Source organism: Sciurus carolinensis, chromosome 9 (genome assembly GCF_902686445.1).
Source record: "Sciurus carolinensis chromosome 9, mSciCar1.2, whole genome shotgun sequence".
NCBI classification, from domain to species: Eukaryota; Metazoa; Chordata; class Mammalia; order Rodentia; family Sciuridae; genus Sciurus; species Sciurus carolinensis.
Genome location: NC_062221.1, coordinates 107388021 through 107412411, shown reverse-complemented (window position 1 = coordinate 107412411; position 24391 = coordinate 107388021). Strand labels below are relative to the sequence as shown.

The following is a 24391-nucleotide window of genomic DNA, read 5'->3' as shown; positions in this document are numbered from 1 at the left end:
CTAGAGCTTTATTTGCTATACTGTTGTTTAAGGCATATAAAGAGGAAAGGGACTCCATTATTGAAATAATTTAAATGAAATTAACTTTATTATAGGAATAATGTTTATAATCATTTCAGAAAAAAGAGGGTGAGAAATTAATATAGCTAGTTGCTTATGATTTCAAAAAACATGAAAATATAAACCAAAAACTGACAAGAAATAATCATGGATATGGGGAGGGAAAATATAAATCAGTAATCTTTAGGACCACACCCTGTTACACTCTGGGACTACAGAAGCAGGTAAGCAATTCACAGAAATAGAAATTTTAATAAGTCAAAAATGGCAAGTCATAGTAGCACATGCCTATAATCCCAGTGACTCAGGAGGCTGAGGCAGGAGGATGGCAAGCTCAACAACTTAGCGAGACCCTAAGCAACCTACCAAGACCTTGTCTCTAAAGAAAAAAGAAACAAGGACTAGGGATGTTGCTCAGTGGTTAAGTTCCCCTGGGTTCAATGCATATCAGCTGTGGTATATCAGAGAAATCTTAATATTCTAAATTGAACATAAAGTATTGTTATTTGTCTTAAGTATCATAATAGTAGTATGTTACAAAAATCATCTACTGGGTAGGAGAAACATAAATTAGTATTAATTATGAAGTGGTATGTTGTCTCAAATTTGCTTTAAAATACTTTAGATTAAAAAATGTACACTGGGCAAGGGAACAAATAAAACAAGACGGGCAAAATATAACTGTTGAAGCTGGGTGTGAGGAATGTGGAATTCAATCTCTATTTTTTCACAGATCAGGCAATTTCCAAAACAAAACTGAAAAACTAATGAACATTTTGAGGTCCCTGTGCACACAAACTTATCCAAATCTCTTTCCTTTCTATCAATTATAAAGAGTGATATGATCAGGCAAGGGGTATAAGGTCTTAATTATGACTAACAAATACTTTCTGGATAGGCAGTTTTTTTTTAACTCATTTGCATTTATTACTCTTTAAAGCAGAATGCTGACTTGGGTACTACATATTTCTATTCATAAGCATTACTGAGTTACTTTTTGAATGGCTTGTAACACACAAAAGGAGGTTTAGGTTTCGTTCTCTAAATACTTTTCTTTAGAAAACAAGCCCTGGAGAGTTCCTCCCAGCAAGGTGTTTCAGTTTAACACACTTGGTTCTAGAGTACTAGTACATGCACAATGGGTAACTACAAGGGATGGAAAGTTTAAAAAGCAGATCCTAACAAGATGAAACTGAAGCCATTTTAACAAATTTTTTTTTTTTCTTTTGAACACTGAGGTCTATGTTGGATCACTTCAGGGACAAAAAAATTTGGTCTGTTCTACTAAGGAATAAAACTTGGTAGCGAACACTTTAGACCACAAAGTTAATGATAGATTACATATCTTAGAACAAATATCTCAATCTGTTAAAATAAACCAATGTGAAACTAGAAAATTTTCATTTCATACTCCCACCAGCAGCACATGAGAATGCTCAACTACTCAGATCCTCATCAACAGCAGAGATTATCGTTTTAATAACATGGCATGCCTGCCTTGCTCAATCTGGTTTCACCAACAGAATTAGATCCTAGTGCCCTAAGGATCTATTATATGCAATAAATTATCTTCAGTGCATCTAGAATTGTCATTTGTTATGTATAGTTCTTGGAAGAATTTAGAAAATAGACATTCAGATGCAGAGCCAGCATGACGGAAGTTGCTTCTCATCAACTTCTATCCTTGGCTGATAGCTTTTGATATATAGTGTTTTCATTTCTTTTCAAAACAGGCTATAATTATAATTCTCATTATTCTCTTTAAACCTACTGTCACTTGGGAGTAATGGGTATTTTCTTTTAAAATATTTTCAATTAATTTCTAGTTTTATTGAATTGAAGTTAATAACATGGATTACTTTGAATATTAACACGGTGGCCATCAAATCATGTATTTATTTACAAACCTATTTACCTTTGGTAGTCAAAACTTATTCAATTATCTCAAAGTAGATTTTATGGAGAACTTAAACATAGAAACTACATAAAACTTGTGAAACCAGAGCTGCTCTGTGAGAAGTTCCTGCACATGGCTGGGCCTCCTCCTCACCCTTTTACCCTCCCTCTCAGAGTCTAATACACAGAACTGAGTTGAAAGTTGAGGGTAAAATGGTGGTCACTAGAGCCAGGGAGGGTAGAATGAGAAATGAATGGGTTGATCAAAGGATACTAAGTCACAGACTGAAGCAAGAAGTTCTGGCGTGCTATTATACAATAGAGTGACTACAGATAACACTAAAGTATCGTTACTGTACCTTTCAAATAGCTAGAAGAAGGGATTCTGAATGATTCCACCCTAAAGAAGTGATAAATATTTCAGTAGATATATATGGTTGACCTGATTTAAACATTATACAATGCATACCAGTATCAAACCATTACATGGTATACCGTTAATATGTATTATTTTTCTTTTTATGTATCAGGTAAAAATTTTCACTGTATACCAATTGCTCTAGTATATGATCTTTTTGTATGTATTCCACAGACACTTGAAAATTTATTTCATTTTATTTAAATGACTGCTATTAGTATAGTTGATCATCACAGTTATTAAATTACATCATGGACAATTGAGTCTGAAAATTTATCTAATTTCAAACACATCTTGCCATTCTATACTTGACCAAAATTTGTTAAAGATTATTTGAGAAATAAGGATACTAACACCTTCAATGAAACTTATACTATAGTATAGATCTCTGTGACTTTTCATGTGTTGTGAACCAATGCCTGTCTCTCTCCAAAATTCACATTTTAAAATTCTACAAGATGATGGTATTAAGGAGAGCCTTTTGGAAGGTGATTAGGTCTAAAGAGTGAAGCCCTCATGAATGGGATTAATGCCCCCTTTCATAGTATGGATATCAGGTGCTTGCCAAAAGCTCCTGTGTTAATGCAGGAATGTTCTGAAGTAAATGACTGGATTATGAGACCTGTAACCTAAACAGTCCATCCTAGTTTGAATGGACTAACTGGGTGGTAACTGTAGGCAGGTGGGGTGTGGTTGGAGGAGGTGAGTCACTGGGGACATGCTCTGGAAAGGTTACGACTGACCTCTTCCGCTTCTTTCCTCCCCCTCTCCCTATGGCCTCATTCCTGGATGCCATGAGGTGAGCAGTGCTCCTCTACCACACCCTTCCACTATGATTTTCTGCTTCACCACGGGCCTGGAGCAATGGCAGATCATGGGCTGAACCTCTAAAACCTTGAGTCCAAAATAAATGTTTCCTCATATCAGTTGTTCCCATTAGGTACTTTGGTCACAGCAACAAAAAAGCTAATGAACATACCCACATAAAAGGACTGCAGAGAGCTTGCTCACTCATTCTCCACTATGAGAGAATTCAAGCTGAAATTAGAAGAGGCCCTTCTCCATATCCCAACCATAACAGCACCCTGATCTTAGGCTTCCAGCCTTCAAAATACTAAGAAATAAATTTTTATTGCTTAGAAGACATCCAATCTATGATACTAAGACATCCGCGTTTGGTTGCCAGTGAAAGTAAAGCAGAGGGAAACTAATGTTTAAAATTGGGAGGAGATAAACAATTTGCTTAGAAAGAACATATGAAAGGGAACAAGTAGAAGAATAGGAGGGAAGTGCTAACACAATATGGACAATAATCAGAAGCAGCCACAGGCATCCAACAGGCCAAGTATGGCTCTAAATTGTTTTCACTGATAACTACAATGAACTCTTTATGTCAACAAATATTTGGAGCCCAATCAGGAAGTTCTCATTAGACAAGCAACATTCCAGTTCACTGTTATACTCTGTATCACTACTGATGGCAATTTAACCCATTGATGACTTCCAAGGCTTCCGCATGGATTTGAACGTAAGAGCGCATCTCTACACCCCAAATCACAATCTATCATAAACTGTTCTATATAATCCAGTCCATATTGTGGGAGTGTAGGAGATTATAGTAATCAGGAAATTGATTACATAAGACTCCTCCTAATACTATAGCCACTCTTAATGTACCAGTGAAGATAAAATAATGGTTTCTAACATAGCTACTAAAGTTACAGAAATAAACTCATATCTATAGTCATTTGATTTTCAACAAGAATGACAAAATCATTCAACAAAGAATGAACAGTCTTTCCACAAACAGTTCTACGACAACTGAATCTATAAAAAATTTAAAAAATTAAAAAAGTAAATTTGGACCCTTAAGACATATAAAACAAACTCAATATGGATCAAATAGCTCAACGTAAGAGATAAAACTATAAAATATTTATAACAAAACATAAGGCAAATATTTGGGATCTCAGTGCTTTATTGTGATATCAGAAATAACAGGAAAAAAACTGATAAGTCAGACTTCTTTAAAATTATAAACATTTGTACATCAGAGCATACTATCAAAAAAGGAAAAAAAATAACCTAGAGAATGGAAGAAAATATTTCCAAAATATATTTGGAAAAGTACTTGAGTCTAGAATATGTACAGAACATTTATAATTCAATAAAAAGTGTATGCAATTTTTAAAATGAGCAAAGAATGCAAACAGACATTTCTACAAGGGTGATGATGCAGGAATGATGAATAAGCGTACAGAGGGATTTTCTATGTCATTTCCTAATGTCTAATCATTAGGAAAATGCAAATAACAATTAGATAACATTTATGTGCACTAGGATGGTTACAGTCAAAAAGATGAATAAGTATTCCTAAAGTGTGGAGAAACTTGAAACCCCATATGCTGATAGTGAAAAGGCAAAACAGGGCAGCCATATTTTTTGTGGGGGAAGGGGGATACCAGGAATTGAAACAGGGGCACTCAACTGTTGAGCCACATCCCCAGCCTTTTTATTTTCTATTTCAAGACAAGGTCTCACTACAATGATTAGGGCCTTGCTGTGTTGCTAAGGCTGGTTTGGAATGTGCGATCCTCCTGCCTCAGCCTACTGAGAAAGCTACTGGGATCACAGGCTTGCACCCCCCATGCCTGGACCAGCGTGTCCATTTTGAAAACAATCTGGAGGTTCAAGAAAAGCTAAAGTCAGAGTTTACCATTAGACTTGGCAACTCCACTCTAATTTATATGCCCAAGTTAAATGAAAACATATGTCCACATAAAATCTTGTATGTAAGTATTCATTGTAGCAGCATTACTCATAATAAACAAAAGGTAAAAACAATGCAAATGCCAAGTAATAAATAGATTAAATGAAATGCTGCATATCTATACACTGGAATATTATTGGTCATAAAAAGGAATGAATGCATATACAACATACAACCTTGTAAAAATGTTAGATGAAAGAAATAATCACAAAAGACCATGTATTAATGACATCATTTTTAAGAAATGTTAAGGACAAAGAGAATTATAGAGACAGATATTAAATTAGTGATTACCTAGTGCTCAGGACACTGTAGCATGACAGAGTATATGGGGTTTCTTTTGGGGTAGTGAAAATATTCTAAAACTGATTGTGGTGATGGTTGTAGAACTCAGCCTGTATTATACTAAAAACCATGGAACTGTATATTTTAAATGGGTGAACTATATGCTATGTGACTTATATCTCATAAAGCTGTTAAAAATTAAATTTTTTTAAAAAGTCAGATAATCTCTATCTATTCACTTTTATTGAGCTTTTGCCCTAATCTAATATCAAGTTCTCCCAGAGATACTGTAAAGGAAAAGACCATATCAGGAGACATAAAAATTTAACACTGTGAAGATAGCTTGGTCAATAAGTAAAATAAAAAGTCAAGTTAGATAGCTGAAGATTTCCTTGAAGAGAAAATGATTAAATGATTTCAAGGCTTGCAAAGGTCGAACAACTTCACCACATTAGAAGCTGAAAAAAGAAAGTGGGGGGGGGGCATTTCAATAAACAAAAATATATGTATTTTCTTTCTAGAGCCCAGATTAGCAGTAGTTCCATAGGAGGTCACCAATAAAAGCATACAAAGTTAATGATGATGACTGGAGGACTTTAACTGTTTAAGAAAAAAGGAACTATCAAAAAACACTTTAAAAAAATGATTTGAGCAGAGGCTATCTAAAAAATAAGGAGACAGAAATAAAGAGTCTTATTGTGACAGAATAAAATTATTAGAATAGCAAAATAAAAAAAATAGGATGCCTTGTTGAAAGTGACTGCAGCAACAGTAGCTGTAGAATGTTCTTAGTGCCTGACATTTAATATCTAATTCAATTATCTAAAAAGTCCTATAAAATCTTACTATTTTCATTTGCTAGAGAGGAAGAAGGCTCAAGGATAGAGGGTAACAAAGTCCAAATCCCAGAGGTGCTAAGTGACAGAGCCAGGATATGAATCATGCTAGTCTGACTCCTGCTTCTGTCTGTGTGCTCTTACCCTTTATGGCATACACAGAACAATCTAGATCCAGTTTCTAACTATATTAGAATTGCAGATGACATCTGTCAAGTAAGCTTGAGATGTTATAACAAATACAAGAGGCAGATCACTTAAACAATAAAATATTTATTTCTCATGGTCCTGAAGGCTTTAGTATAGGATACCAGGATGGCTAGGTTCTTAGTGAGGGCTCTCTTCCCAGCTTGCAAAGGGCCATTTTCGCTTTGTATCCTCTCGTGTCTTTGCTTTTTTTTTTTTTTTTTTTTTTTTGGGGGGGTGGGGTGGGGACTTAATGACAGACAGCAGGTATGTACATGTGCACACAGCACACCACGGGCAAGGCTGGATGCTCATGATCCAAGGGTGAAGAGCACCACAAGGGCAGGGACTCTGTCCCACCCCACAGTGCCACAGGACTTCCTCAGGGCTTCTGGGTGGTAGGAGCTCATCTGCAAGGGGCACTAATTCTAATTCTATTCACAAGGTGCCTCCCATCACAACCTAATTACCTTCCACGGGCTACTCCTCCATTACATTGGGCAAACAACCATGAATTGTGGGGAAACGCAATGTCCATAGCAGGCTTTTAACTAGATTTTATATTTTCACAATCACTTACTATAATTCTTCTGAAATCCTGTGCTTTAGAAAACATATTTTGCATGTAGCTTTTTTTTATTTTCATAGAAAAGTTCAATAGTACCTGTTTTCAGATATTAAAAACATAAGACCATCTATGGCAGCTACACTAGAAAAAGAGCTGTCAAAACACAGGGTCCCATGGACCACAATGCCAAGACAAGTCACCATCCCCACCCAAGTAATTCAGGATGATTCCTGGACATTCAACCTTAAAATGCTAACAAGTGCTTTGATAATGTTTACAGCATGCCCAGCATTGACCTTAGCATGCAACTTTATGGCAGATAGACACAAAAGTAAAAGAGTTACAGTTGAAACAAACAAATGGAGAAGGGAAAAAGAGAGAAATTAAAAATGGTTCCCTCTCTTGAGTAGCTTCCAATATCTCTAAAGAACTTATATACTTGCAGTAGAAGAGAATTTTCTGTTTCACAGAGAATTCTGCAAATACAGGACCAGAAGTCCTACAGTTTTCTGGCAAACCCACAAATTAATATATGCAGATATATTTACCACCTCCCTCTTATCTGTGAGGAAGTTTTTCTCTTGAAGATTTCCTTTCATCTTTTCTTCAATTGTTTTCTAAAGTTCTGATGTGGTCAAATATCCTCTCTGTTCAGTCTCTTAATTCTCAGCATTGAAATATGATGATCTGTTATATTTAATGAAATAACATCAACAAGGGAAAAAAACCTCTCTTTTCATCCAAATGAGAGACCAATTTCCTGAATAATATCTCCATTTCCTCATACTTACCTATTATGTAAAATGTTTTTGAAATACTCTCACAAAGGTCACAAATGATCCACAATTTCTAATTCCAACTATTCTTTCAAATTTCACCTTTTCTGAGTTTTCAGTGAAACTTCTGGTTGTTCTTCCTTGGGATTTAGTGATATTCAGTTGGTTCTCTTAAATCACAACAGTGAAGACAGGGATAAAAAGAAAAAGGAAGCATTTCAAAGCTAGTTTTGAGTTCAAATTGATAAGATGCAGTGTTTGGATATCAGAAGTGTCAAAGAAAGATAAATCATCATCATTTGGGTGGGTTCCTTAAGCATAATGAAAAATAGAAAAAGAAAGATTGAAGAGAACTTAAACTAGAAGAGTTTAATGGTATGTATTGCTAGAGAAAGTCAAATACAAGTACAGAAAGAACTGTTCTGAGGAAAGGAAGGGAAAATTTAATGAGAAATGTAGGTACATGAGGATATTAATCCCTACCACTAATTTTGTTTTTCATTACAAAAAAATGTAATTGTTCCATGTACTACAAAAAAAAATTGTTAAATTTCACTAAAATACTCTAATTCCTCCTGTACAGTATTAATACCTTGGCACAATTTCTTCAAAGAATCTGGTATTTATGTGTGCATATACATTTATATTAATGTGAATTTTAGTATATATATAAGTATACACTTTATCTTATAGTTTGCAAACTTCTATCACATATTCAGCAACCAATGGACTAAAATACCATTCTAGAAACATGCCAAAGAATAGAGGGAGGAATTGTCTTTCATATTCTGACATGTTCAAAGAAAGAAAACTACAGCAACTCTATAGGCAGAGAAAGGAAGTAGCAGAGAGGAGTTTGGGAGATGAAAGAGGAAATAAACAATTTTACAATAATAAAGAGTCAAAAGAGAAAGGAATTGAAAGTATTGATTTGTGACATCAATTTCTTCCATTTACTTTTAAAAGAACTTGGAAAGGATGAATATCAATACAGGTATCTTTTCTGGAGGGTAGAATATGGAAGTTGAAAATTTTCCATTTGCCAACTTGTAGTTTCCCTGAAAAGTCAGGACAAATACTATGTTAATGAAGAATGAGGAGGTAGTAATACAAGGGATTCTGAAGAGGGTGGTCATTTTGAAATAGCTATCATGGAGAAAGTAAGAAATACTGGATTCAGGAGTATGCAAATGATTTCTGTTTAGTGTTACTAGTCATGAGTCTGTGAAAGTAGCAGTCCCATGGCAATGTGATTTTCCTCATGGTGCCCAAAAGTTGAATAGGAGCAAAGAAATTACATAATTTGTTGTACCCAGCACTGCAGATTTATGGGGTAAGTGTGAAAAGCGATGAAACACTCAAGAGAGAAAGGGATCTGGAATAGGATCAAAGAAAAGCCATGTCACAGAACACTGTGCATTTATAAGTTTCATTTACTATGGGGTAATTAGCATTGTGGAATTCAGAAGAGAAAAATCCTGCCATAGGGATCTTTATACCTTTTACACATACATATACACACACATAAAAAAAAGTCTGATAATGCTTTCCAATGATTACCTGCAGTCTCATCCATTACCAAGAAAATCTCAATTGCTACTCTGTCCCCTTCATCATGACCTTTAAAAAGCATAGCCACTCTAGCAGACCCACAGATTCATGAATGAGAAACAAATGCTTAGTATTGTCAAAATGAGTTTGGGAATCATGTGTTACACAAGATTACTATGGCTGCAGCTGGAGTGTACACCAAGTAAGAGTGACCTCTAACCTTACTGAACTCATGCAAAGAGCCTAAACCTATATCCGTCATAGTACTTATTATAGTTGTCTATATTGATTTGATTTCCCCCTTTTAACTGTAATCTATCTGAATGCAATGATCAGGTTTTACTCATCTTTGTACCCCAGAACCTAGTATAGAACCTCACATGTAATAATCACTCAACGAGTATTTACTAGAATAACAAATTTTCAACTTTTTATAACAAATCAAATCACATTAGGTTAACTTAGCAACTGGGAATTTAATAAGAACAGAATTAATGTAATAATCTTTTTTGTCATTTTGTACGTAATCATAAATAGTATTCTCTTGAGACTCCATTACACAATAAGATTATAAAAACTGCCAGGCGTGGTGGCACATGCCTATAAACTCAGTGGTTCAGGAAGCTGAGGCAGGAGGATCAAGAGTTCAAAGACAACTTCAGGAAAAGTGAGGCGCTAAGCAACTCAGTGAGACCCTGTCTTTAAATAAAATACAAAATAGGGCTGGGGATGTGGTTCAGTGGTTGAATGTCCCTGAGTTCAATCCAAAAATACCCAAATAATAAGATTACAAAAATTATTTACAAGTAATACAGATGATTAAAAAGCACAAAGATCTAGGTAGGTGCTTTTCTTAATAATTCCAACTAATAAGAAGTAACCAAATGATGTATACAAAATTTAAAAACAAAATTATGGTAGTTAAATTTAATAGCATAAATGAATTTATTTGTATTTTAAGACAGATGCTAATTTTCTTTTGTCATAAACTCCAAAAATATATAATTTATATGAATTAGATATACACTAATAAGTGTGTATACATATATATATACACATAAATTATGTTCATTCAGTATATTAAATATCACCACTTGATAAAGAATTTTGAAAAATGCTGAATAGATTGTTTATCTCAAGATTCACAAAATGCGTAATTATCCATGTCTAAACACTAGTAACATCTAAAATAGATCTCTATATGTGATTTCTACATTTAGAACACATACATATAGGACATAATTCACTAGGCTATGTTCCTTCTTTTTGAAATCCAAAATCCAAGAAAATTGAATCACTTTTAAATGAACCAAAGTGTTTATTAGATCTGTGGGGTGTAAGAAAACTTCAATTGCTACTCTATGTCATGCTGATATAGGCATAAACTCTCAGGTTAAACTTCTCTCTTTGTAGTACAAGTTTCAATTTGGATTTTAAAAAGCTTGAGGCCATCAATTTTCACATCTTTTCCCACTCCCATTTCAAAAATCAGAGACCCAATTTCAGGAAAATACTGGCAAAGTAATGTGGAGGTTTAACATGTTCAAGAATAAATCCAACTGTCATTAAGGTAATTCCGTTAAAATTAAAAAAAAAAACTACTATTACCATGTTTTCTGGTGTTTAATTTAATAGCCATTTATTTAAAGTCAAACAAAGAAATAATTATTCTGCTGATCAAATTCACATACTCTTAAATTTGAAAAAGAAAAAAACAATCATTAAAATGCTGTTCTCACTAAAAACCACCTACAAACAGTCTTCGGGGTTCTGCCTTCTTATCTCACACACTGTCTTTCCTACATCACTGATGCACTAGGCCAATCTACTACTTTTTGAACAGACTGAGATTCCCCAAACTTGTTTTGACCATTGTCTGTCTACCACACAACTGTGTTAAGTGTTAGTTATCTAAGATGCTTGGGATCAGAAATGCTTCCAATAATAAAATATGTCAGTGCTATGACACAAGTCTAAATATGAAACTCATTTATCTTTCATATACCTTCTACACATAGATAGAAGGTAATTTTATATAGTATCTGCAATAATTTTATGCATGAAACAGTTTCTTGGTGTGGAATTTTCCACCTGTTGTATGATGCAGCATTTAAATTTTGGATTATGGTGCATTTCAGATTTCAGATTTTAGGATTAGGAATGCTCAACCTATAAAATCAAATATTCTAGAGATATAACTATCTGTTTTCACTATCCTAGCCACTGGTCCCTGAGGGGGTCCTCTCTGTCACATCCCATGTGAAGGAGAAAAGGGTTAACTGCCAGAAGAGGATGCTTTTCTATCTATTACCCAAAAACTGTATCTACTCAATTAAAACACAAAAGCCAATACTCTTTTCATATGAGAGGGGGGCGTGACAGGTCTGGTCATACCAGCTCTGACCTCTTACAATACCACGGAGTCACCCAACTCTCCTTTATTTATAATATACAGGTAAAGAGGGCAAGGACTGGGAGGAGCTTCTTCTATGATGGACAGGATAGGGTGAAGTTAGGGGAGCCATCCTCTTAGGGGGATTCCAAAAGGAGACAGAGAACCACTCCCATGCAGTGCCACATACTTCCCTGAAGTTCCTAGAAGTCAGGCCTCTGCGTCTCATGGGTCAACCTAGTTCCTGCTAAATAAGAACAGCTTCCCACAGGTCCCTACTGAGCCCAGTGAGATCTGTGCAACTATAGGGACTGCTGTCCTACCTTGGCCCATGTGGATTCAAGTTCTCTAATGCCAGAATCACCTTGAAAGGTGAATTTCATTTAATGAAAACAATCCAGTGAAACTATAGGTAAAGAATAAGTGAAATTAAGAAGAAGGAAACTAAATACATGTATATGTAAGTTCTCCTTCAAGTCAATTTTTGAAATTTTCCTGTCTCACACCTCAGAAATTAAAGAATGTAGATTATTTATGCATACATGTATAGTATATGTATGTTATTACACACCTACTTGACAATGTCATATAGTGTAGGATGTATAAGTAGCTCAGAAGTATAAATTGGATTCTACGGACATAAACCTGAGTGTCAGATGAATAGCATAGGAGTTTCATACAATTCAAGAGTACCAATCAGAACATCTATGGTAAATGGGGCCTTAAGAGAAGGAATACATGTATAGAATACCTTAGACAAAACTTTCAATTACTATTTACTAGATATGTAGCTTTTAAAAGTTATGACTTCTTAAATTCTAATTTCTATATCTATACAATGCAGAAAACAATTACCTACTAATTCTTCCCCTTTAAAGAGAAGATTTAGAATGAAAAGAATCTGCAAATGAAATTCGTTTTCCTTATATCTTAAGGTCCTCATCCCTTCTCCCATCCAGTCATTATAGCACAGAGTGAAAATGTCTTGAATACAAACATAGCTATGCCACAGGTTAGCAAGGGTTAGTTCTATAGTCTAAGTCTCAATTTGCTCATCTACAAAATAAGGACAATAATATTATCTACCTCACCACAGCTATTGGGAATATTTAGAAAAGCAATGGGAATCAAGCACTTATTGCACAGGTCCACGACACTTTAGATATTACAAGGACATAAAATAACGTTGCATATTTCACTCTCTTCCTTGAGAAGCCCTCTCATATTCCAAATGTTGTATCTTCTCTCATGTCTACACCACCTCTTCCTCTTCCTATACCCTAAATGTGAATTTTTCTTGGTTCTATTTTCAACTATCTACCAATATTGTTCCAGAAACTTGTAAACAAAATGGAAAAACATTTTATAAAAGGATGAATACAAATACCATAAAAAGGAACCCTTTATCCTAGAGAAACTTAGGAATGGACTTTATCAGGTATAGTCCATTTATTCCATAGGAAAGCTTTGGTATGATTTCAATTTGGGACACCACAACCATCAAATAACTTAGGAAAGAGTCAATACTTTCAAAGTTACCATCAATGAAATGTTTTACCAATGTTGATTAAAATATGCATATTATTCACTTAAACTCTGGAAGATGTTACAAAAAAATGAATGCATAAGCAAAACTTTACTATGAATTTACTAAATCTTAGGACTGAGCTCAAAACTCTTAGGTACAAAATTTCATTTGATCTTATACACACATAGCAAGTTTTTCCTATAAGGCTGCTATGAAAGTGTGAAACCAAATGAAGACTTTATGAGGATAATCCATCTGCTTGCAGCAACAATGAATTCCAATTTTCTGAATGCTTAACATGAACATGCTTTCTTACTAAGCCTCTGAGAGTGAATGAATCTTGATCTTCATTGAGAAAAGATTAACAACTCTATAATGTTGCAATTACCTTCTGGGTAATGATGGGTTATTTGCAGGAGATTTTAGTTCGTGATTCCTTACCCTGTAGAGAGGAGGAAAAAAACAACAAATACGAACTATTTTCTATAGAAGTCTTTCCTTTAAGAATGAAATGAAAATTATGGTGAACAGATATAGCTTGTGATACTGTTTATTTTAATATGTACAATTAATCTGAGATACTTCTGTGCTAGTCAGCATGACCTGGCCATAAAATAAAGTTTTAATTCCCAAGTTGGATAAAGAACGTAAAGTAATATTACTACTCATCTAAGCAGATCTTAGGAGAAATTAAAGCAGTAAAAGATAAAACCCCACTTCTAACTTAATAATCCTTGGAGAAAGAAATCAGTGATGAGGTGACTGACAGGAGCCACAGGCCAGATGAAAGATTAGAGGTACAGCAATTGGTTTCAATCTTATCACCCATTTCTACTCCTCTGGCTTTTCTACGGTGGGAGAATCAACATGGCCCACACAGTCCAAACCTCAGCATTTACTCAGAACAAGGGAGCCTAAGATGCAGACCAAGGTCTGGAGGTAGATATAGAAGGGAATGTAGTTGGCTACACATCTTTCTGTATTCACCATTCAGATTAAAAGTACATAATTAGAAATGCTCACAGAACAAATCTGGAGCCTTCTAGTTTTCTCTAATTAAACTAAAAATGAATATATACAGGAGAGTTTGTAATTCAGCCAATGCATGTGTCAAATATATAATTTCATTTGTTTTCCTGCTTTAATAACTTCGTTCTTCATGTGTTTCAACTTTGAGAAGAGTAATATTCATTGGAGAATATTATGAACAATAAATCAACCCATCAAGTGATAATATTCAAATATTAGGAAATATAAGTAGCTGTGTTAATGAGATGGGGGAGTTGAAGAGACAGAGTGCTCTTTTGTTTTCAAATTTTAGTTAGGTTTGATAAGTTTGGTTACTTTCTCCACTAGTAGAAATGTAAACCATATTTTCATCCAAGATGTTAAGAAATAAAATTATTCAAAAACTTTCTTTTTATGGACACTGTAATAGTTCAATTAAAATGTACCTTTACCAGGCTAAACTTTAAAAGAATCCCTATTAAAGGCAAGTCCTGAATATGAGTTAAATACAAACTAACTATAAATTTAATTTAAGATTTTAAACCTATTTCTAACTTAAAGAAAGGTTAAAGCAATCTACTTTTAATTAAATATATCTATGGCAACTTAATTCCAAATCTTAAAGTTCTGCAACCCAATTTTTTATGATAAGAATATTACTAAAACTCATCTGCATTGAATAACAATCTTCCATTCCTTTCGGCTCTCTGAATCCATTATCTCTCTCATGGGAATGAATGCATTGCTATGACTGATGATGAATAAGATATATAGGACAAATGATGCAGTTTTTCATTTAAAAGACTAAAAAGGAAATTCACTTTAGTCCCCTTTCTGCCTAGTTTCATTAAAATCTAAATACAGCTATTCTAAGAGATTTTTTCTAGCTCAGTACAGTTTGACAAAAAAATGTCTCATGTATCATTTAAATCAATTATACATTCTCTGGAAATATACCACAAAAGTTTCAGTTCAACACTTTTGCTTTAAAAATAAACATATAAATATCAGCAAAATAATCAAAAAATCCTTATAAAACAGTAATCTGAAAAAGCATATTGTTTGACAATTACTAAATTATATTCTAAGCACTGTTTTGACTTTTGAACATAGAAAAATATCTTTAATTATTTACTGAAATATCTTAATAAGATAGCTTATTTAATATTTTATATTTTTTACCTAAAAAGTTGTCCAGCAATGGCCACAATACTTAGACTAACATCAAAATTTCAAAGTGACTTTATTAATAGATAAGCTTAATGACTGCTAGATAAGAGGATTCCATCATTTCCAGCATTAGATAAGGAAGTCATTGTCCCTCTTTCACATCCCATATTTTCCAAGATGTAGCACAATATCTGGCACATAAACAATAATAATAAATATTGCTAAATCAGGGAATAATAATAAATATTGCTAAATCATGGGATGAATGAAGGAGAAGTTACTGAATTTAAATTTTAGCTCTTTCACATGGTCTTCTAACTTCAATCTCTAACTCTAAGAGATTTTTAAAATTTATTTTTATATCCATGTTTACACAGGCACAAATATACATTAGTGAGTTAGATGCTAATTATACATTTGAAAAATGACTTTCAAAAATACACACCTTATTTTAGGATAATGTTCTATAACTTAAGGAAAAGATACAATAAATTTCATATTATTTATCTACAGCTTAGATGTATAGGTAATCATACCTACATTGTTTAATAGTATTTTAGAAGCCTCTGATAAATTAATAGAAAGTTAACTGTATGCTTTATATGGATTAAGAAATAAAGTACTCTTTTTTGCCTTAAGAATCGAGACCCTTTTCATAAGCCTGAAACTTCTAGTTTTTAAAATTGGGAGACTTGCTGAGGATTAAGAAGAACAAAGGAATATCTAAGGAAAAGGAAGAAAGGGAAGAAAGGAGGGAACAAAAGGAAGAATGGAGAGTAAAAAGGAAAGATGGAGGAAATGAAGAAGTAATGTACCAAAAATGTTTTCTCCTTCTGAATTGAAATGTAAACAATACACAGAAGTAACTAAAGAAGGTGGGAGTTATTTCCAAGAAAATAAACTCAAAATTGTCTCTGGTGATTTGTGTTTTGTCAAACATTAAAAGAAATCTGGGCACTATATTGGTTGCTCCCCATTTGCCTATGCCAGGAACTAGCCTGAGATCCTTCTGAGTACCTTAGAACTGCTCACAACTCTAAAGGCTGTATAAATCTGTTTAACATAGTTTTTGCTTTGGCACCCATTTTTAGGTCTGACATGAGTTATGTGAAACCTTGTACTCCATGCTTTGCTTAATTAAAACTTCTCCCCTTGTGATTATTTGAGATAGAGAACACTTTCTTACTAGGAGAAGAGCAACAAGAACTATAAGATACTCCTGCTGCCAAGAAATGCTCCCTCACTCTAAGCAAGGGTGGTAAGGAATAGGGGGAACACCCTAGCTTCCCCACCCACCAGTCTTCCACCAGTGTTCCCCACTAAACCAACTCAATAGTTGCATAGGTCAAGACATTTTGAGAAATGTGATGAAAAGCAGGGCAAAGGAGGATGAGCAAGAGGATAATAGGGCAAATAAGCACATGACCAATACAGGTATTTGAATTTAAGAACAATAACCAAGGCAACACAAGAAGATTAAAAACACAAACACACGTATACAAATTTCCACACCAGTATTATTCACAATAGTCAAAAGCAGAAACAAACTGTATGTACATCCACAGAAATATGGTATATAAGTGGAATATTACTTGGTTATTAAAAGAGAAAAAAAGCACAATGTTTTATTATGTACCACAGAACAGATGAACTTTAAAAATATGATGATAAGTGAAAGAATTCAGACACAAGAGGCTTCATGTTATATGATTCCATTTATACAAAATGTCAAGAATAGGCAATCACAGAAATAAAAAATAGATTAATGGCTGTAAGGGATGGAGGAAGAGGGGAACTGATACTATCTGCTAGTAGCTATAGGGTGGGAGATGGAAGTGATCTACAATTAGTGATAATGGTCACATAACATCACAAGTATATTAAAAGTCACTGAACCATATACACTTGAAGGTGGTTAATTCTATGTTATGTGAATATATTTCAACTTTTAAAATGTTAAAATTTAAAAAGAACATAAATACAGGCAGTGAGAGCATATTTCAGGTACTCAAGATTTGACTCAAAATTTCTTTCTTTCTCTCTCTCTCTCTCTCTCTCTCTCTCTCTCTCTCTCTCTCTCTCTCTCTCTCTCTCTCCCTCTCCCATTGTTGGGCAGTGATTTCTTGTTCAATGGCACTAGTATTGAAGGTCATTCATTCCTGCTGAGAAAATGTGGTATTATTCTCAGATTCCTAATCTTTAAATAACATATTTGAGGTACTTCTGCCACTGATTTATAAGCAATTACAATAGCTGAGTCATTTTCTTCAGTGATCCATCATGAGAGGAGGTGTTGTAGCAGTCAAAATTGAAATTAATATTTTCACAGTTACACATGAGAAATTAACAAACAATAATGAAAGTTTCTTCTCCCTCCCCCAAGATCTATTCAAGATTTTAAATACCTCCCAATGTTTTTAAGAAAACAACTGGGAAAAAATTAAAAATATAAAGAAAATAAGCCAGTAAAAGGGAAAAGAAAGAAAGGCTGTGGGATAGACAGAGAGCTATAGATTCAAATTTTGACAATTCAAGACCAATGAATTTCAACTGACCTGCTTGGAACAACTGCCTGGATAAGCAACAAAAGCAATGCTGCCCACTTCTGACAAATCTACAACATTTCTATAAACCTCTGCACAATGCAAAATGATATTCTGATATGCTATCTGTGACATCTGACAATATCAACTTAAGTTGGAGTTGCCTTAAACATATCATAAGTTTTAGCTTCTTAGAATGCAATTCGAATTTACATAGTTGTGCTGTGATCAAGATACAGAAAATGTTAATACATGCTATAATCAGTCACATTCTTAGTTACATGTGACTATTTTAAAACAAAACAGCACTGATATAAAAAGACATTTAACTTGATAAAGGAAAAAACGCATCTCTGTAAATCAATGGTAAATAAAGTCATTTTAATGAATAAAATTATCAAAATTTCAAGGTACCTGCTTTAAAAAATAACAGTTCTATATATAGTAACAAGAGAACTAAAACCTGACAGAAATCACCACTTTATCTATACAGCATAAATTTTAACATGTTATTTATTTAAAAAGCAACATGAAGTTAGCTAGAAAATTATTACTTATGTCACACAGTTCAAACTCTACCTTCTAGCATTAAGGTGTTCTAATAGCAATCTCCTAAAATTCCAGGAAGAATGCTTCTCTATAAAAATAATCCCATTAGACATTACAACAAAGTTCTCTGATCCTGCACAACTGGGGCCTAAAGTTGACAAACATATTGAAAATACTGGTTAAAAAAGGTAATGTTGGAGACTGTGAAAGCACAGACAGCCTTGGTTTGAAGAAGACCTTCAGCATTGCCCTGGAAGAGCTGAGACAGGCCCTTAGTTAGAGATATGTGTAACACATCGACTTAATGTGACCTAGGCAAGGATGCCAAGGATATCTTCAACAAGGGACATAGATTTGAATGGTCAAAATAGATGTGAGAACCAAGTCTTGTAGTGGAGTGGAATGTTCTACTTCGGATCATGCTTACACTGATACAGAGAGAGCACAGGGCAACCTAGAGACCAAATATAAGGTCTGCAACTATGGATTTAACCTTATCCAAAAATGAAACACAGACAATACTCTTGGGACAGAATTCTCTTTGGAGAATAAGTTGGCTGAAGGGTTGAAACTGACTCTTGATACCATATTTATACTGAAAACAGGAAAGAAGAGTGGAAAACTGAAGGCCTCCTGTAAATAGGATTGTTTCAGTGTTGGCAGTAATGTTGATATGGATTTTTCTGGATCAACCATCTATGGCTAGGCTATACTGGCTTTTGAAGTTTGGTTTGCTGGCTATCAGATGAGTTTTGAGTTAAACTGTCCAAACGGTCTCAGAATAACTTCACCCTAGGTTATAAGGTTGCAGACTTCTGGCTGCACACTAATGTGAATGATGGCAATGAATTTGGAAGCTTTATCTACCAGAAAGTTAATGAGAAGACTGAAACATCAATAAACCTTTCATGGACAGCTGGTAGTAACAACACCCATTTTGGCATTGCTGCTAAATATAAGTTGTATTGTAGAACTTCTCTATCTGCTAAAGTAAACAATGCTGGGGGCTGGGGAGATAGCTCAGTTGGTAGAGTGCGTGCCTTGCAAGCCCAAGGCCCTGGGTTCGATCCCCAGCACCCAAAAAAAAAAAAAAAAAAAAAAAAATGCCAGTTTGATTAGACTTATACTCAGATCCTTCCACCAGGAGTCAAACTGACCCTATCAGCTTGAACTGATGGAAAGAATTTCAATGCAGGAGGGCACAAGGTTGGGTTGGAATTCAAACAGGAAGCTTAATGTGGTTTTGAGTAAAGCATCAGATTTGTTCTTGGAAGTGAAATGAGCCCACTGTGTTTTGGCCTTAAAATTCTTCTGTGAAAATTTAAAAGTGTGAACTTTTTATTCTTCCAAATAATTGTAAATCACTCTACACTGAAGTCTAGAGATTGCAAGTCCATCCTAAGGGATGTTCTTGAAGGCATGCCTAAAGTTGTCATGTTTGTGCCACATTTCAGTTGAGTTCTGCAGTATTAAATTTGCACACAAACAATGATTAACATTCTGTTTTAACTTAAAACATAAATATAAATTCACCCGTCTTCTGATGTAAGCCCAGTCTTCTCCTTGAGTTTGGGTCCTTTGCAAGAATTTTGACCTATCTTTTCATTTCAGTTCACTAGAGCATACATAATTCAAAATATTTCTTTCGCTCTTTTGCCTCTGGCTGCTGCAGTGTAAAGAGCATTCACCCTGTCCATGTACCTGCAGTGGATGATGGTGCAAAACTGCACCAGCTTCCTGATCAAGAGAAATAGACATGACCAAGCCCAAAAAACTAAAGTCCTGCAACTCCTTCCACTAGCAATGCAACCATAAGATTGTGGGCATGGAGCCTGTGATAACAAAGGTGTTATATTGGTCAGGAAGCAGAGATCCAGTCAGCAAAAGTCAGCTACCTCCTGTGTGGACCACCATCCACAAGAATGCACAGGTCACCCTCAGCAGCATCAGGCATGTGATCCATGAGAACAAGTAGTTCCCCAACCTAAGAACGGTGGCCATCCACAGAGCCAGTCCCATCCTGCGCAGACAGAAGTCTGTGATAGGGTAAAGGAAGTGGACCCATCCCTCTACGAACTCCTTAGTCCCATGCCCCAAAGAGCAAGAGTCTGTTGATCAAAAAAATGTTACAGGTTGTCCTTACTAACATTTGCCTAATACTCAATAACTTTGTTGTCACATTCAAAATTAATTACTTTATACATCATTATGTTGCAAAATTATAATGAGAAGAATTAGCATTCATTGGATGGGGGGACTGGCTCAGGATAAGCACATGATGCAACTGATAGAAGAGCTATATTCAAGTACTAGACAACAGAATACTCTTGGTTCTCAGAAACCCGTGGGAATCATTTGGCATTATTAATATTTGAGTCTGTCAAGCAGAAATTAATTCATTCAGTCTACTTAATAAGTAAAATTGGTGAAAGAACAAACATCAGATTAGAAAGCCAGAGGGAGTACTAAAAATATGTCACAGTCTTTCTCAGCCTCAGCACTGGTTTGGTAAATAGCCCTAAGGCTTTCCACCTCTGCCTTGTAGTTTATCACCCTTTTGCCAAAATAAATAACATCAAGAGTTCCTAGACCTGTAGAGTGAGGAAAGGGATCAGGGAAAGGAAGGAGGACAGGGAAATGATTGGGAATAGAAACAAAGTGAATTATGCTATATACATTTATGAACATGTCTAAAAGAACCCTACTGTGTTGTAAAACTATAATGTATAACAAAAGCATAAAAAATTAATAAATAATAAAAAGAATCCCCAGACCCCTAGAAAGTTGCTTTATAAAAACAGCACAATTTCCAAAAAGCAAACTGAAGGGAAGCTACATGACAAAAATGCATTCAGAGATCTCACTGGGAGTGGAAAAGGACTACCTGGCGAAAGAGTTCTTTGCAGTTCCATTTGAATCCACAAGTCAACAGAAATTCCAGGAAACCTCAGCAATCTAAATATGGAGAGCTATCCTACCAAAACAAATCCCTTTTCACAGAAAAAAACTAAGCTATCTAGAATATGAAAAAAATCTGGAAAGTCTATAAAAATGTATTATTTGCCCTTAGGGACATATACTGTCATGCACTGCATGTATGCATACTGTTATGTGATGCATAGTAACATTTCAGTCAGTAACAAGTCATATATACAGTAATGGTCTCATAACATTATATAGCCTAGTGACTTTGCATTCATCTCCATTTGTGTAAGTACATTCTATAATTTTGCCATAACAAAGAGATCATCTAATGACACATCTCTCAAAAACATATTCCCTTCATCAACAAACATATGACTATTATTTTTCAGGACCTCTGTAAACAGTGCAAATCCCATCTGCAACTTCTAAGTTGAAGTCTATAGAGCCATCACAGGATTCCTCCTTCATTCATTCTCTTTCTCATGAGATCATCAAGGGACTTTTCCATTACCCTGGATTCCGCAAAGAATTTGACACATGGGATAGAGCCACAGCTGCCAACAGCAGTCAACATGAGCAAAAAAAGAAGCATTTGTTGCTGCAAGCCTTTAAAATGTTGGAGTCCTTAGTAACTTGCCACACCACAGTGAAAACTGACTAATGTAGCCATCATAGATAAGGTGAAGGAAGACAATGCAAAAGCAGTTGATATCAGAACTATACCTTGCAATCATAGAGAACTTCTAAACCAATAAAAATGATCATTAATTTCACTAATTTAAGATCAGCAGTTTTCAAACTATTATGATGAACCAATTACCTTTCTTGAACTCTTCTTAAACTCCAACTCTGTTTAAGAGAAATGCTTATATAAATTGGAAAAATTTTTTTAAATCCAATGGAAAAAAAATGACTCAAAAATCAAAACCCAATTCTAGTATCATTATTAGATTCAACAGAAATAAAAAACTGTATCAATCACTATTAAAGTTTCTAAATGCTTATTCCCAATTTCTGACATTATTGTAAACACATTCCAGTCCATAAAAGTACACTGATTCTTAGAACAAACTTCAACACCGTTTCAGAACATATGGGGTTAAGAAACAAGTCTCTTAGGACCCTGTAAACATCTTAGCCATGGTATAACTGGAAAAAAATCATACACAAATATGGACCAGAAAACCAAAGTAAAATTTCTTTGGGTATCTTTCCCACTCTGCAAAAATATGTGTGGTTTCCTTTTTCTACAAGCTTAAAAATCAAGGTATGTGTGTGAGTGTGCATTTATGTGTGTGTTAGTTCAATTTACCAATGATAGAAATTTAAGTTATGTGAAAAGTGCCCAGTTTCTAGACTTAGTAATTTTAAATGAAATGGTTTCAGTTATAACAAATAGGAACCCAATTATTTTATATTGACATGTAGTTTACTATCATTCTCTCTTATTATCATCTAGATACTGTTAAACTGCTAGTTCTCTTCAATTATTTAGCAACCTGTAATAAACATGATTTAGTACCAAAAGTCCAAGAACATTTCAAATCACACTTAATTTTCTAAAGAATGAGTCTGTCTTATATTGCAGAGTACTCAAAGTTTTAGAAATTTATCTCAAACCTTTAAAGTATTCACCCAGAAATTGGTAAGATTCTAATTCTGATGCATGTTAATACATGCACACTATCCTTTTGGTTTGCTGAAGTACCTGCTAGCCCTTTAAAAGGCAGATTCTTTAAAAGTGAACAAAAAAGAAATTATTGTATCATACACTGTCAAATAAAGATATATCTGTATATTGTATTTAATGTGAAGTTGTTTCCCAAGTAGTTTTTAAAATATATATGGAAAGTCAGATTGGTTTGGGTAAAACAGACTAAACTATATTATTTTTGCAAGGCTCAACTGTCTTTTGAAATTAATAGTGATTTTTAATTAAAAAAAAAAAACCTTTGTAAATGAGAGTTTTTTTTCAATTTTGTCAATAAACATTATTTTTTAAATTCACAAGCTAGTTGGTACTCAGAGCAACCCAGTTAGGCAGTTAAGACAAATATGGTCACATTTATCCCCATATTTCTTCATACTGAGACACATGAAGAAAAGTATTTAGAGCTCAACTGTGTTTTCACACTCTAAATCCTTTTCTTTTTATTTTAAACACCAATATGTGGCAATTTCTTTCTTAAAAATCTTTTCTGAAACATTCTTTGTATTTGACTACTATAAACACTTGTACATAAAATATTCTCAGGTCAGCTGACAAAAAGAAAGAATATACTAGAACAATAAAATTTTACTAGCAATTATATGAGTAAGCACTGAGAAAAATAAATCTATAGTGAAATAAAATTTTAATCTGATTAGAAAACAAGAAAGACATCCTAACAATATTTTGATTATGTGTAATTTTCCAAAATTCAGAATCAAAGTCCACAAATTCTTTACTTTCCTCTGAAAATTATCATAAACAATGGTTAATCACTAAGATTAAAAAATAAATTAGGAAAATTTCCTTTTGCAGCTAAATGCAAGTAATAGTCAATTTATCCATTATATAAATAAGATAGCTTTTTTGCTGCTACTTTTTAAAAGTCTGTTTCATATGATATTTGGAGGTTGGGGGAAGAGGTCAGTACAAAAGCAATATTTTAAATTTCTGTACCAAAAAACACAAGTAAAGTTATATTAATTTTTAAATCTCTACCAATAGATAAAGAAGTAACAGTTTCATAAGAAATATTTAAATATATATTTGAAAGTTAAGTTTCTGTTACATTGCATAACAAGGTGAGAAACAGAATTCTTAAAAATGATTATTAGAGTTAAGTCCATAGAACTATTTATCTCTGCTTCAACTCATCAACTGAAATGTATGGAAGTCACATGAATACAGTTAAATGTGTTTAAAAACATGTTAATATCATTAG

General features: G+C 34.1%; 1 protein-coding gene and 2 pseudogenes across 1 annotated transcript in view; 2 read left to right on the top strand and 1 right to left on the bottom strand.

Moving 5' to 3' along the window:
- Gbe1 (1,4-alpha-glucan branching enzyme 1) overlaps window positions 1-24391 on the bottom strand; it is a 260442-nt gene that overhangs the window by 177342 nt on the left and 58709 nt on the right.
- On the top strand, window positions 18821-19772 carry LOC124992851 (voltage-dependent anion-selective channel protein 3-like; annotated as a pseudogene).
- LOC124992787 (60S ribosomal protein L28-like) lies at window positions 19956-20682 on the top strand (annotated as a pseudogene).